Source organism: Pempheris klunzingeri, chromosome 18 (genome assembly GCF_042242105.1).
Source record: "Pempheris klunzingeri isolate RE-2024b chromosome 18, fPemKlu1.hap1, whole genome shotgun sequence".
Classification (NCBI taxonomy): Eukaryota; Metazoa; Chordata; class Actinopteri; order Acropomatiformes; family Pempheridae; genus Pempheris; species Pempheris klunzingeri.
In genome coordinates, this window is record NC_092029.1 from 14987869 (window position 1) to 15002987 (window position 15119).

The window sequence follows — 15119 nt, forward strand, 5'->3', positions numbered from 1 at the left end:
CTCACGAGCCAGGCACGCCCCCCATATGTACTCCGGTCACGCAGCTGATCTTTGACAGGTTGCACAGAGGCCTGCGCAGAGCCGCCCCTAGACCAAAGCTCTGACCCCTAGTAATGGGTCTCTGGGGGAGTAGGGGTTGGGGGGAGCCAAGCCTATTCTGCTCTGTATAGTTGTAAACTGGCTGGTTCTTCCCCTGGGACGCACTCCCCCATGCTGCAACCTTTCATCACCTTCCCTTCCTCCTCTACTCTCCACTGCAATGAAGCAAAGTGACGCTGTTGCCAAGGTTACTTGAGGATGGGAGGGGGTGGGGTTAGGTGGTACAGATGAGGTGGTTTGTTATCTGCCTACATGGTTGATGTGAGATGAATACGATTGTGTCCTGGTGGTATAGGTACTGTTGGGTTGATGGAGGTATAGGAATTTTGTATTAGTGGGGGTATGAAGAAGAGTAAATATGTATGTTTCTGAGAAATTGCAAATATATCAGCATATATACTGTGTGTGTGTGTGTGTGTGTGTGTGTGTGTGTGTGTGTGTTAGTGTGTGTTAGTGTGTGCATGTCTAAGCAGAGCAGAGGTTGGTGAAGCTTAGCCGACTCTGTGGAATGTAAACTAGCCACTGCAGCACTCCTGCCTGGCCTGCCCCATCGGGGATCTAGTGTGTTGTTCGATGCCCCCACCCCTTCCCCCTCATACAGCCCAGCATCCAGCGCACAGGGCCCCCGTCCCTGTTGAACCTGCATGCCTAGCGCCCACCTTGCGTTCCCGTTGCCACGGTGATTCGCTCGCCTTGTCTCCATTTTCGAGAATGTGCAGATAAGTACAGTTTGAACAAAAGCGAGCAGTCACTTACCATGCATTATCATTTCACAGCTATTTGATACCTGTGCCTCGCACAGCCGTGGCTATCTCCCTAGATGATTGCCCAAGGGAAGGTTCAATGCTTCAATCTAATCTGATGACAAATGATTCGATTAGCTTGGCCACTGATTAACCTCTTCCTCTGTGTCTTGTGCACCTATAGCTGAGCAAGTCTCATTTCTTACCGCCCGCCCTCCCTCCCTGGATGTGTCTACAAATGTCAGTGTTGGCTGCATGTGTCACTGACTTGATTCATTGTGTTGTGCTGTGTGTGTGTGTGTGTGTGTGTGTGCGTGTGTGTGTGTAACGGTGGCTCTGCTGCACCCATGGCTCACCAGCCATCTGCAGCCCACTGAGGGACACATGATGATGACGGCTGAGTCACCCATTAGCCCAAATTAGAGCCATCCTTCCACCATTCAAGACAGGGCCGCTGGCAATGCCACGCAGTCAAGGCCATTACAGAAAACACGCGCTAAACTGATTTTGCTCTGCAAATACCATTAGCTGGTGCCCCAAGATTATAAATATCCTCACTCACAATCTGATGAAGAAAATGGGCTCGGATGGGGAACTATGTTACGAAAATCCTGCATCAATGTCATGGACTTCTTCATTTGTTGCCGGAGGGCAGATAGATGAGGGTAATGGCTACAACAAGCTAAAGCTGAAAGAGCAAAGAACAATGGCGGTGAGAGAGGGTTAACATGGACAGCTACAGTTGATGGCGGGAGAGTTTTGTGAGGAAGACCGATGGTGTGAAGATAAAAAAATGACACCTTAGTGTTTAGCAGAGACCCCCTGCATTTTAGCAATTGAAATTGCTCTATGCAAGGCAGCTTCACATCACTTTAAAAACTGACTGTTATCACTGTTAGAAATCCAAGAAAAGAAGATTTGAAAGTTTAGAGCTTCGAATAAGTGCTCTCTAAAATGGCTGCAATAATGGTGGGCCATGCTGTTCAAATGGTCTTGGTTTGGTAAACAACTGTCCTGCATGTGGGCCAATTTGTCAAAACAACATAGCCACTTCAGGCCTGGGGAAATTGCCATTTTGTCCATACAACCCATTTCGATCCACTCATGTTTCCGTTTTGCCACAAACACACCCCAACCCACCCGCCTCTTTCACCATTTCCTTTACTTGAGGGTTCCTGTCGAATGCCAACAACTGTTGCCTAGCAACTAAATATTCACCCTGCAGAAATCCACTAGATTATTATTTCTTTCCAAGTTTCATATTTCTGAGAGAGGAAAAAAAAAAGACATCTTTGTGAGTTCAAGTTTACAAATCCCAGTGGTGCACAAGAAGTGGTATGCTCTTCAAATGAAACGCACATCCCTCCGTCACATCTGCAGGGGGAAACCGTTGCTGGGACACCGCGGGTAATTCAGTGCAGATGTATGAATTACAACAGTGTTAATAACCACTGAAACCACAACCAAATGCACCAATACTGCTGTGCATGCAATGGTGTTAAGTGAAAACAAATTAGAAAGAGGATTTCAATCTAGGCACGCTTTCCTCAACATTTTCAAAACACTGCTTGGATTTCTAAAAGAGTTCTAAAGTTATTCATTTACAAGCAGTAATTAAATACTCACTTGATTTAACTTCTTGTTATCCTTTTGTTAAAGCAGGAGTCTTCACTGAAACACATTATATCCCAATTAGGAAACTTCATTTGTACTGTGTTTACGGGGCTTTCATACTGAGACTGACTTGTGGTGTTTCTGTCCAAATGCTCAAGCAGCACACATATTTTTCCCTTGAAGACTGAGCGTGTGCCTGTGGCTAGCCGGCAGTGTGGGCTGAACTCTGGACTCCCAGTAATATGTCTATTTATTCAAGACAACAAAGGGCCTCTGTGATAAATACCATTGGGTGGGGACTCACAATGCGCACAGTCAACATTGTGGTTGTGTAGTCAGAATTTTTATCTGACCACTGCAGAATACGTCTCAGGTCACATATTACTAATTTATTTGTGAAAATAAGTCTTTATGCCGTTTGCTTGCTAAAAGCATTTTTAAGAGAAACAGCGACGCTTTGATGACTAATTTTTCACTCTTCTGAACAGCATGTTTCTCTGCCGCTATATTGTGTATCCGTTAATAACAGCTGCAGGGGCCCTATGTACTCTAATCATGGGCACTACAGGAATGCAGCTTCATATAAGGTAGAGAGAAAAAGTGTTATATACTATATGATGTACCGTTAGAGATAATGAAGCATAATCACAGGTCTAATGTGTATTTCAGCTTCATACATTCACATATGCATGTATAATGAAAGACTTTCAAGTAATACACGTTTAAGGTAAAAGAGAGTGAACCATTACACATTCAAAGGCAACAATCATACATTTGAAGGGATTAATACACACAAACTATTAATTTTAGGGTTGGAATTGCAAATTGCAATTTTCACAAAATTTGCTGGGCTCTGTAAAATGAAGGTGACATGTGGGTGAACTAAAATTTGCACGTCTCGTAAACTTCCTGTCAATGCTATAGATTGTGCTTAGGTTGTTAGACCACTGACATTTTAGGGAACCACTCTCTCTCTCTTTGTGCAAGTTGGGACGTACTTGAATCCATCTCTTCAGTTAAACTGATTGGAAATTTTCTGTAAGATTATATAATGCACAGAAGAGCTCGTGGATAGATTTGCACATTCACCATTGTGACTATACACTCACTGAGGTCAGGGAATAAGTGTACCGACACAGAGATCTTTTTTTTCTAATTAATGATGTTGAGAACTAAATGAGTCTTCTTATCTGATGCAGGCTGGCATGGCTGCTTATTAGGATTGTGCCCTATCAATCTCATGCAAAAATATGAAAATGGCCTATCAGAGAGCCAGAAAGCAGACATGCATGAATCGCAAGTTCACATCAGGCTTCTCAGTGATGTTCCCATCATCAGATACTGAACCTGGAAGCAATTGGTCCTCCAGAGATATACCTACTGCTCCTCAGCTCCTGGATATACACTACTCACAAAAAGTTAGGGATATTCAGCTTTCAGGTGAAATTTCAGGATGAACCTAAAATGCATTCTAACCTTTCCAGGTGAACTTAATGTGACCTTCTCTAAACCTTTGAATGCACATGTCCAACTGTTCAGTGTTTCAGTACTTTTGGCACAAGCTGCTGTTCTCTAACAAGAAGCTTAACAGCAAAATTCACAACAGGTTGGATCCATGAATCCACCAATACATTTCCTGCTTCAGTTAGAATTGGTATTTAAACAGTCCTCCTCATCCTGCTGTTCACATTCTGACATCATGAGACCAAGACGACACCTAACAGTTGATCAGCAGCACCTCAACACTGGAGGCTTCAAACAGGAAGTCCTCAGACGGAAGTGTTCACTGAGCTTAGAGGGTCACAGAGTGTCATCAGGAGGTTGTAACAGTGATACAGAGACTGGAAGAGTCACAGAGAGGAGAGGAGTGGACGTCCTTTGGCCACATCCCAATTTATTGAGACACTGAAATGTTTTGTTGTGGTATACCTACCACTGTTGTTAGCTTTTCTTTCAATAAATTGTTTAAGATGAATAAAATTACCATTGCATGCTTCTACTTAAATGCCCTACTTTCATGATATAATATCACTGTAGCATTCACTTTTTACATTTTCCATAAATTTCACCTGAAAGTCGAATATTCCTAACTTTTTGTGAGTAGTGTATGTGGATATTAACAAACCACCACCACTGAGGGTGTGCGAAAAAAAATCCCACATGGCCACACCAATCTCTGGCTGTAACAGAGGCCCACCTTGTGCATTTTGCTTATGCAAATATTTATCCGAATTCACACTTGGCTTAATTTGACAAGAGCAACCGAGTCTTGAATGGCTTTAGATGCAACATGGTAATTACTCCCAAACCAAGCTGGAATAATGAACTTGTTAGCATGCTCAGCCTCCTGGAATTCATTACCCCGCTCGACACCCACACTCCTGATGGAGCAAAACCTGATCCGTTTTCATTCCCAACCGCTCAAAGGGATGCACTCCGAGGGGGGCTCTGGATCAAACAGACATGCTGGTTGTGACATGTCCGGTAGCCACTCACACACACACACACACACACACACACACACACACACACACACACACAGTAGAAAGACACATATCAGCTCATCTAGTGAGACGGATCGGTCTTGTCCCTGCTTCCTACTGTATCATGTGATCGCACGCAGACACGCAGACAGAAAAGCATGATCCGTGCAAATTAGAGGAAAGAGGAGCAAAAAAATCTTAAGTGGTGCATTTCACTTATCCCTTTGAAAGATTGTGAGTTTCAAAGACCAAAAAAACGGACTCGATAAAGGCTGTTAATATCAATGTCACCAATTAGACAACTGAAAATATTTTCTCCTTTATTAAATAGAGGGAAGGCAGCAATTTGACTGGTATGGGAACTATTTTTGAAACAGATAAGTGCTCTCTGGGGAATATGACACTTGTCTAGAAGGCCATTTTCTGCATAATTTGAGGGGTTTTATTTTACATTTTCAGTCAATATAGCGTTAAGTTGAAAATCCATGCATGCACCTGGATTAAAGACATTTTCCAATCAGTTTAACCAAATCTCTTTGCTGCCATTTAATTCCAAATGTCAAAGAAAAACACCACTGGAGACTTGAGTTTCAGTAATCCATTTACTTAAATTGCATCAGGCACCTTTTGAGAGAAGCTCCAGCTTCTGTTTCATATTGCTGCACTAATTTGAGAACAAGCTGAAATGAGACAGGAGGAAGTGCCTGTCTTCCGCTTTCTGCTTGTTTCTTTTAGACGTTTTTGTGGTTATCTATGGAGCCGCCTCCTGTTTGGGCCAACAGACAAACCAGACTACAGTTTGCAGGAGTAATGCTCGATTTTACATAATTACAGCTTAGAATAGCCACCCACGGTGGTTATTACACGGTGCGTTTATGGAGAATTTGATGCTACATATTGACAGTGGAAAACGAATAAAACAAGTAGGTAGCAAATGTTTCATTTAATGATATAAAATGTAAGAAAATGGCTTGCAGTGATTTTACACAGTACAAGAATGCAGTATAATCAAAAGCCATTGAGCGGGAATTGTCCTTGTCCTATCCTAGCTCTTATTACTTGAATGAAGCAAACTGCTCTCGCCGCCCCCCCAGAGCACTCATTGTCTGCTTTGCACAGTGTCGTTTTCTCACTGTCTTCCCTACCAGCTGGGTCAAGGACAGATCAGGGGCGACACGCCTCCAGTCAGAATTTGTCCTTTTTATCTAAGGAAAACGCTCACAGGCACTCTGTCTGTTTGTCCAACGTTTGAGTCAATCACACCACCAAACAGGCTTACAATCAATGCACACATTGCTGATTACATTTCAGATGGGTATTTGGGAGGTAAACATTTGAATCACAGTACAAACAGGCACAGTACTGTGACAGACACTGCTTTGTGCCTTGCCAAGTCTGTCACATGGCAGCAACTGTAGATTCACAAGCACATTCTGCCACAACACAGCTATGCCAGTTCCTTGTAGAGACTGATATTTATGCAATATTGGTTCCCTCTAATGCTGGCAATTTACGTCTATAAACTAATTCTAGTGTTGCCCTCCCTGTGACTCATTCTGGATACAAGCATTGGCTAAACGCCTAATATCTGTAAAACATAACAGAGCTTTTTGCTAGCATAATTCAGCACCTGGAGGTGAAAACGCTTTATTAGGGTTGCAGGGGATCTGGTGACACCTAAAGAGATTTTCAGGACTGAAGCGTTTAATGGAAACAGCTGGGCAGAATGCGGGTTAATGCAATGGCTTTGCATGTTGAGCACAAGTGGTGCTAAGCTTAGGCTATCAGAGAGTCATCGATAGAGCAGACCCGCCACTCCATCTCTCTCGCACTCAGTCTCGCTGGCCCCGTATCTCCCAGCTCTCCCTTTTCACTCCCTTCTAAGCACCCATCAATTGAGGCAGTGAAGCCATCAGTGCCCACGCTTCGCCCGCCTGTCTCATTGCATGGATAGCTCAGCGTGTGTGTGTGCACGTGTGTGTGTGTGTGTGCGTGTGTGAGGGGGGGGGCGCTTTAGTATTTGAGGGTGCTTGTGTGTGGAGCCCCTTGATTGGACTCTACAGCAGAGGCTGGAGCATTAATGAACACTGCCTGTCACAGCCCTAGTCCTCTTTGCGGATCTCTCACCCATCACTCTGGGCGATGGATCAGCGTGGCCTGATCTAAATGGGCTCTCTCTTACTTTTCTCTCCTCGCGTCCTGCTTCTGCTGGCTGGGGATCGCCATGATCAGTGGAGGCATCTAATCCTGGCCTCTCACTGCCCTCTCTGCCCACCTCCCTCATGTGTGCGTTGTAACTACCTCGGTGGTCAAAATCAGGACTAAAGTGAGCCGAGTCTCACACTTGGATCATTCTGTCAGATTGAGACAAAACTTCGGGGAAGGATACACTTCAGTACAGTGCAAGTTTTCAAGTGAAGTTGTTCAAGTTTGGAAAATAACACCGGCACGCCGAATGTACCTACATGTACTTTAATACATGACACAAATTGCAGGATTCTCACTAAATCCTTTGTTTCACTAAAACAATTCTTTAGGTGAAATTAATAGGGGGGAAAAAAGTTACACCACAATCTCTTAAACTCATAAACTCAAAAATGATGTTATATGAACGTCTCTCATTAACTTATAGGGAACTAATTCTACATTACTTCCTTATGATAAAAAACAGCACAAAGAACACTTGAGCAAACAAGGAAGAGAGAATGTAATAATGATACTACTGTACCAGGGAGATTCCAGTGGATCACAACTAAAATGAAGTTTCTGTTTCTTGAATAACAGTAAAACCCTTGTGTGCCCTAACATTACTACTGCGTGTGCATGTAAAAATGGTAATTAAAATTCTCCACTGCATTTTTACATCATTACAGTGAAGTGCATGTGTTCAGTTACTGTAAATACCTTTTTGTTTCACAGAGCAAATTCCTTGCTGGAGGTAAAGTAACTTCTAAAGTCAGATTCTGCATTGTTGCGTTCTAACTTTAATCAACATTCAGCAGCACAGGGTCAAAATTCATGTGACAAAAGTCTGCCATCCTCAGTCGAGAAAATCTAAAAACAGTCAGAGTCTGCAGGACAACAGCGCACACCCCAAGAAGGACCGAGCTGCATAATGTCAACCTGCCTAACATCCTTCCATTCCCCATTGGGAAAGAGTGCTCATTATGAATATGCAAGGTTACAGTAGAAGCAGGCTTTTGTCCTTACTCCCATGTTTTATTTAATGAGCCTGGGGTTGGTTTGACTGGATTTGCATGTGCTTGTTTTAGAATCACACAGTGCCACTGCTCATGCCCACACACTCCCCAATATAGGGACATTTTGATTCCATTTTTCGCTTGGCTTGTCTGTCAGTTTACGCGAGCAGAAGGACCATGACTCAATTTTCCACCAAGGAGGATGCTGGGGCTTTCATTTGCGTGCACTTTTTGCATCAAGGATGGAGGTTCTGCTGTTTTGCAGCGTATGCGCGCATGTGAGCAAGTGAGCGTATGCGCGCGTGTGATCTGAGGTGTGTCGTTTGAAGCGGATTGTGTGGGGAGGCGGTGGCTCCCCTGTGAGGGAAAGCTCTGAAGAGAATAGTGCTGATGTGGTCCCTCTCTCCGACAACAGCCAGATGATACCAAGCGAGGAGACGGCGGGATACGAACTACATGAAAAGGCCCAAAACTCTGCAGCCAGCTAGAATATATCTTTGATAACAGAGAAAGAATACGACAAAGATGTAAAGCTCCCTTGTCTCCTTCCCCTTCTAATCTGGAAATGGCATGGATGAAAATGTGGCTCATACCATACTTGGCAATTAATCGCCCCCAGGGCAGAGCCGTGTCCCACTTTGATGATGTCAATGCTTTGAGGAGTGAGGGACAGGTCAGTGCTAGCGTCATGGACATCAGAGGCCCTTAGCGCTGTGGCGAGATGTCAGCCCGGCTAGCGCCATCGCCGTGTGATGAGGCCTGGACAGACGTGCAGTGGGGCCCAAACGTGACAAGGCAAGCAGAAACGGGGATGATTCAACCCTGCAGTAAGGATGGAGGCAGGCGGGGAGAGATGGAAATACAAGGAGAGGGGGAGGACGGATGCAGAGAGCACATGGCGAAGAGAAGAAAGATTGAAAGGGGGGAGGAGTAGGGAGGAAAGAAGGAGAAGGCAGTGGGAGAGATGATCATGATAGGGGCAACAAATGGGGAGTTTATATATACAGCACAGAGGAATTCACCAGAGGGGTGAAAGGAGGAATGTATTAATAGAGAACAGCGCGGTGTGAATGAAGAACATTAATGAAAAGAGGTGCTGCTGAGCACAGAGCGAATGGGAATACAGCTTTTGAATAGCCGAACCTCGCAGAAATAATGACTGTAAGGCGCGATGATGGGAGCAGAATTAAACGATGAACAAGTGGACTGCATCAAAGGCGGAAAAACAGAAATCAGCAACAAGTCCAAGACGTGATATTATGACCAGAAGTGGCCCTTTCCCCCGCTTCCTCAACACCCACACATACCCACAAGGAAAGCACAGGCTGTCCAACCTGCTCCGGTGTAGCTGCTTCGTAGCACAAGCAGAAAACAAACGTGTGGTTCTCCTGCAGAACTCCCACAGCGAATTTGAGTTGCTGTGTGAATGTGAAACAGGGCATTGCAGAACAAGAGCGCACATCCTCTGCAAACTTTCACTGAATAATTTAATGATGTGCATTTTAAGAAATAAAAGTCTGTATTTTTATTTGCTGTTGCTGACTGATCCAACACCACGGCAATTCAATCTATGGGCAGTTTGTGAAAGCTTTTTCATTTTCTCCTATAAAAAGCAAATAGGTATCTGGTAGGTCCTTCACAGGAAAAAAATCCTCCTGCACACAGAAACTGCTGTTGATTCTACGTTTTTTGGTCCACTTCAAATGGTCTTTTAAAGTGGCTTTGGATTCACGTCAAAAATAAGACTTGTTTACAAAACCCAAACAGCCTTCTGCTTTGTTCACATTTATGTTTGCTTGCCATTTAAGTTCTTTTAAAAATCACAGCTAAATATATACATTGACACAATATATAGCATATGACTAAATTGCAAACACTGTGTGTCATTGAAATTTTTTTAAAGTTTTTTTGCAATGTATATAATTTGGATTTGTTTGCGTTTTTGAATAGTTTCTTCATCAAATGATGGTCAATTAAAAGGAGGCCACCCTACTAGTTCACTGCTACTGGCAAAAGGCTTCCTTTAAAAACGAAATCCGTCGCTCCATAATCCATTAAGGCATGAAAATGTTGTTTGAAAAATAACAAAAACGATAATTCGATGTTTTGAGTATTTATCTAACGCTGACTATGCATACAACTATTTACTGTTTGGATGAATGAAGTCGCCGGTGGCTGTGCTGATTATTGTCTCTTAGAAACTGCTACATCAGTTTGGCGGAAGTGACTCAGTCACATAGTTGTTTGTTGTAATAAAAGAAACACAAAAAAGGATTATATGGACAGTTGTGATCAAATGTAAATAGTTCTGTGTAATAGAAACTCAATGAAGAGAGATTTTACTTCATTTTCTTGTTTTTTCACCTGAGGCCTCGGGATACAAATGTAAAAACAATATTTGCGCATAGCTGTTTGTTGAAATATGCATAGTTGTGATAAAATTGTAGATATTTCTACTTCTGTGTGTAATAGTCTTCATTTCTTTTTCTTTTTTTTTTTACCTGAAGCTGAATGATCAAATATTCAAATTAAATTTTTTGACTTCTTGGCCTTATAACTTTTTATAATATGTGATATCATTGCAGCATAGAAATTTCAAATAGCCCATATTGTGCTGAAAAAAATGATATCCATTACTTGCTTGCGCCTCAAAGTACTGAATCTATACACGTTTATATATTGAGAGGGTCGAGGCCCCAGTAATAGCAAAAACATGGCTCAGACCCCAGAGGCCTTAACATACATGTCACTCAAGATCATTTCCCCATTCACTTGATAGTTATCTGTGAGAAAACACTTTTAGAGTAAATAAATTTTACTATGAGCGTTTTGGCTTGTGACCACAATAACGTCTCTTCATACAAGTATTTTGAACTCTTCGCACCATTTCCCTTTCTCCATGCACCTTGTACGTAGGTGAAGTTTAGAAATCCCTAAACTGTAGCCATGCTAGACTAATGCTAATGTGGACTTTTGCACAAGAAATCTTACTCTGGCTTAATTTGTAATTGTGGTGGGGGTGATAGTATGTAGGGAGTGTTCGTGTGGGCAAAAGGTGTGGTGCTGACACCGTGTGCCATCTGGAGGGCTGGTGGGAGCTGAGGACCTAACAGAGAGAGCAGACTGCCACCTCATAATACACACCTGATCTCAGGCCAGTGTCTGCCTGTGTGCAAGTGTGCGTGTGGAGACGGAGACAGAGAGGGACTGAGTACAAGGAATATTACAGGTATCAAGAGGTGGTGTTCACATGGCCGTTTAACACTATTCTGCATATCTGTGAGCAGCCTGCGTTTATAACAGACCAAGAGAAGGGAAAATGGGTTGATAAATATAGAAAGCGTGAGGACCGGTGACAGATGGAGAAACAAAAAAAAGTGAGTCAGATCATACTGAAGGGGGCGTCTCTAAACAGAAACACTGTTCCTATGATATTAATCACATGACCTGAGCCACGCGCTCACATGCCACAGAACCTCTGACTCAAACGACAAATTTGATTACTGAGAACGATAGTGTGGCAGGAAAGGAATGCCAGGGCGGGAAAAATTAGAGCGAAATTCCCCAACATTAGATTTTTTTTAACTCAAAGACGTGGAATCAAATGGGGTCAGTGCTGCCCCTAAAAAAAAAACAAAAAACGAACAGCTAAGTGGATGGAAAAGTAGCAGGAATGGTCCACAGAGAGGGTTCCTCCCCCGACAGTTTACACCTACTAAAGTCAAGGGTAAACGTAGAGTTAAAATTCATTTCAGAGGTTTCTTGGGGACAGAAGGAGACATTTGGGTTAGGGTTGGAAAACAGAGCCCTGTATTGGTGTAAGATTCATCAGTGTGGACAGGCAGGCTAGACCAGTCAAATCCTCTGCAAACAGGTCTCCGCTGTGTGTGTGTGTGTGTGTGTGCCATTGGACGAAAACATCAGCGGTGCACCGAAAGCTGTCTGTAAGGCACCTTCACACTCATACTCTGCATGAGAAAATTAATTATTCTGTTTCAGATACCAGAACTGAGACTTTTTTTTATGATATGTCATTTAATATGTCCTTTCCCCAGTTTTTCCATTACAAAGAAAAATGTAGAGAAGGCTGAAAATTAAAATAAACGACTTGAGGTATAGAATCCGTTTAGAATCACCCTCTGTGACTTTCTTTAATGCACACTTTCATTCAACTGGTTCATCCATTTAATTAAATACTCCTATATTTATGGTTTATATGAACCCTTTTGTTAAATACAAAAAAAAAAATGTTACTTTGCTTTGTAGAGATTTCATTTTCTTTTCCAGGTTCAGGGCTTCTTTCATTCTCTGTAGTCAGCTTTTTCAAAATTAATCATTTTGAGGTATTATTTGCTTATTAAAAGGATACCTTCACTTTTAATGGCCAGCCAAATCCTCATGTCAGCATTCTCTCAACTGTCCATGTTGCCTTTTCACCAGCGCTGCTCTTTTTCTTGAGGCTTTTGAACAACTGTGTGACTGTAAAAGAGACTGAAACCTCACCTCTTTCCTGTACAGCTGCGATTATTATCACCAGCGGTTATTTTCTCAATCGATCAACTGATTGTTTGGTCATTGAAATAATGAAAAATAGTGAAAAATGTCCATTTGTCCTCAAATGGCTAATTTTGTCTAACATTCTAAAATCCAAAGATATAAAATCATTAGTTAACAGTTATTTCCATTACCGATTTCAGAGGATTGTCTCCATTAATTGTTTAGTAATAGCAAAAAATCAGAACATCCAAATGCTCATCTTATTATCAAATCCAACAAAGACAAAGAGCAAATCTTCACATTCATACTGGAACCACATTTTTATGTGAAAAAGCTTTTAAAACTTAATTTTCGGACTCATGATTTCAGCTCTATCTCCTGTTTTTCGAGGGGTTGTGGTTACCCCTTTCCTCCTGCACCACTCCAGCCACTGAGCACACATACACAAACAGTGCGGGGCTGCAGTAAAACGTACAAAAAAATTTGTTTGACTGTTTCCACTTCTGGCAAGTTTGACTTTGCTGTTATTACACCGCTGCCTTAAGCACAGTTAGAGCAGGTCTGACACAGTCTGGGTGTATTGCTTCTATTGCAGTGGTGCCTACATTGTAGGTCAGTGTCCTCACTAACACAACCATGTAGAAAAACACACTAGTATGCATACAACCGCATACACAGTGAGGCCCCTTGGCTATACAACCACTCTCCTTGCCTCCAATATAATATATGTTGTTTGTTTGCTGGATGTGAGCTAGCCAGCAGCATTACCCTGATGCAGCCAAGCGTAGCCTGCACTGGACACACACTCTGTCAAAAGCAGTAAGCAAGCAGTGTACTGCACTGCCAGAGATATGGAGCAACAAATCTATACCTCTCACAGAATGGGAAGCTGTGGAGGTGGTGGTGGTGGTGGAGGTATCTGGCTACAGTGTATGATAGAATTTGATAAACAGCTGGGGTCAGGAGGCAGGTCAGCACACCATAAAATTATTTTGACAATTTTGATCCATTGCACACAATACTGGGGCGAGGCACTGGGCGTCACCTCAGAGAGGTAAGAGGGGGGAAAAAAACAAATGGGGAAAGGAAAAACTGTCAGGAAGCATAAAACAAACAGAGCTCGTCTTTACTGCAGGAGATGAGGGGAGATAAGAGACATCAGAGGGAGAGCCTGCTTTATCAGAATATGACGAGAAACCGGGAGGAAAAACTCCCTCCCTCCAGGGAGAGGGGAGGAGAGGGGATGGGCAATGTGGAGGGAGGGCTGATGTAAAACTATAAATCATAAAAATTATAAATCATACTTAGCTGCATTAAAAAATAATAATAATAATAACACTTTTTGACTTATTGCAAAATTGTGACACTTGTAACCTGTGTGGAAACAGTTTATTGGACAATCCTAAGAAATGGGAACTAAGGGAAATGTGCTAATGTGCTCTTTACTGTACATTTCTGCTCTTTACCGGATATAATGGTCTTCAGCTCAGCAAGGGGAGGTTGGGACTCAACAGGGGGAAACTAAGGCCTTTGTTTTAATTAACAGTCCAATTATCAAGCTGCTAATGGCTGGGTAAATATAATGGGTTAATAACTCAGCGAGCGAGATCAATCATCTGATTGTCATTTTGTGAAGCTGGAAGAAAGTTCACATTTACGTGTGCCCAGTCCCGGATGTATGTACAGTATGTACTCTGTGTACGTGTGGGTATGTGTTATCTGTTATATAGAGCAGAGGACAGCGGCCATTCCTGAGACGGGTTTTTCCATTATATGTTTGCGTGAAATGAAAAATCTGACCTGGTATCAGCTCTTAGCTGTACATATAGGGATGTCATTTATTGTACGTCAATGATCCTGATGCTTGGCAGTCTGTCATATTCACAAAGCAGCTGTTAGCACCTTGTAGAGTGCAGGTCAACAGTCTAAAATGAAAGAAGAGATTACAGACAAAAAGACTATGTAGGGAGGAAATTATTTCTCAGCTTTTTCTATCCTAAAGGTATGTTGAATCACGGTGGTTTCATGATAACCTTATGTACAGTGCATTCACTCAGATGAAGCATTTCAAATGTGTGTGTGTGTGTGTGTTTGAGGGTGTGCATGTGGGCATGAGCCCAACGAGGCAGAAAGGGTGCCAGTAGCCTTTGAGGAAGGAGCATGTGTCCGGCATCCATCGCTGTTGTGCTGGGTCACAGATGTCACCTGCTCCAGCAGCCTGCCTCACACCATTCGACCCTCCCCCACCACTTGCCCACTTGTAAACAGCACCGCACTGGAGGCGAATACAAGAAGCCCACAGTGTTGCTGGTGATCTGGGTTCTACCTTATTACTTTGTTTGACAAAAATCAAGATTTGAAAATTGGGTCACGGAGTGATCACAAGTGTCCACAACAGTCGCTCAGATCCAAGAAGAGAAATGTTATCCAGAGCTACTGGCTATGTTATGTTTTCCATGGCCTTGCCAAGTACTGACACTGTG

General features: G+C 42.8%; 1 protein-coding gene across 4 annotated transcripts in view; it reads right to left on the minus strand.

The window, feature by feature from the left end:
- Positions 1-15119, minus strand: part of fut8b (fucosyltransferase 8b (alpha (1,6) fucosyltransferase)) — an 84222-nt gene that overhangs the window by 54647 nt on the left and 14456 nt on the right. The window contains exon 1 of one of the 4 annotated variants that reach the window (XM_070849631.1): positions 8733-8753. The exons of 2 other annotated variants lie outside the window; for them this stretch is intronic. The gene's annotated coding sequence lies outside the window, so the exon portion shown is untranslated. Of the gene's footprint in view, positions 1-2468; positions 2617-8732; positions 8754-15119 lie in introns of those variants that run through there. One more of the 4 variants, XM_070849629.1, reaches the window with a different exon arrangement.